Genomic DNA, 533 nt, shown 5'->3' on the forward strand with positions numbered 1-533 from the left:
CTCCTCCTCCCTCCTCCTCCTCCTTCCTCCTCCTCCTGGCCTCCTCCCCCTTTCTGTAAATAGGTTTTAGTTTTTGTTAAATGTAGGTTTTTGTTTTTAGTAAATGTAGGTTTTTCGTATATTTTGTTTTAGAAAATTTGAATAAGTTTGAAAAGAATAAGAAATGTAGGTCTTTTTAATAGAATAGGAATTTTTTTGAAATTTTGAATAAGTAAATTTGAATAGAATAAAATATGAAATTGAAAAATAAGTAAATGTAGGTCTTTTGAATAGAATAGGAAATTTTTAGAAAATTTGAATAAGTAAATATGAATAGAATAGGAAATTATAAGTAAATTTGAATAGAATAATTAAATGTAGCTTATGGAGTTTCACTAAGTACTAAGATGATGATAATAATGTTTTTGTTTATGTTTTGTTTTTGCAGAAATCAAGGAGCCCCTGCATCATCCCCGCCGCCGTCCGTCGTCACCGTCCCCCTCCGACCTCGATCGAGGTGAGACCAGCCACCCCATGTTGTTAATTTAATTTCG

Source organism: Triticum aestivum, chromosome 3D, assembly GCF_018294505.1.
Source record: "Triticum aestivum cultivar Chinese Spring chromosome 3D, IWGSC CS RefSeq v2.1, whole genome shotgun sequence".
Taxonomy (NCBI): domain Eukaryota; kingdom Viridiplantae; phylum Streptophyta; class Magnoliopsida; order Poales; family Poaceae; genus Triticum; species Triticum aestivum.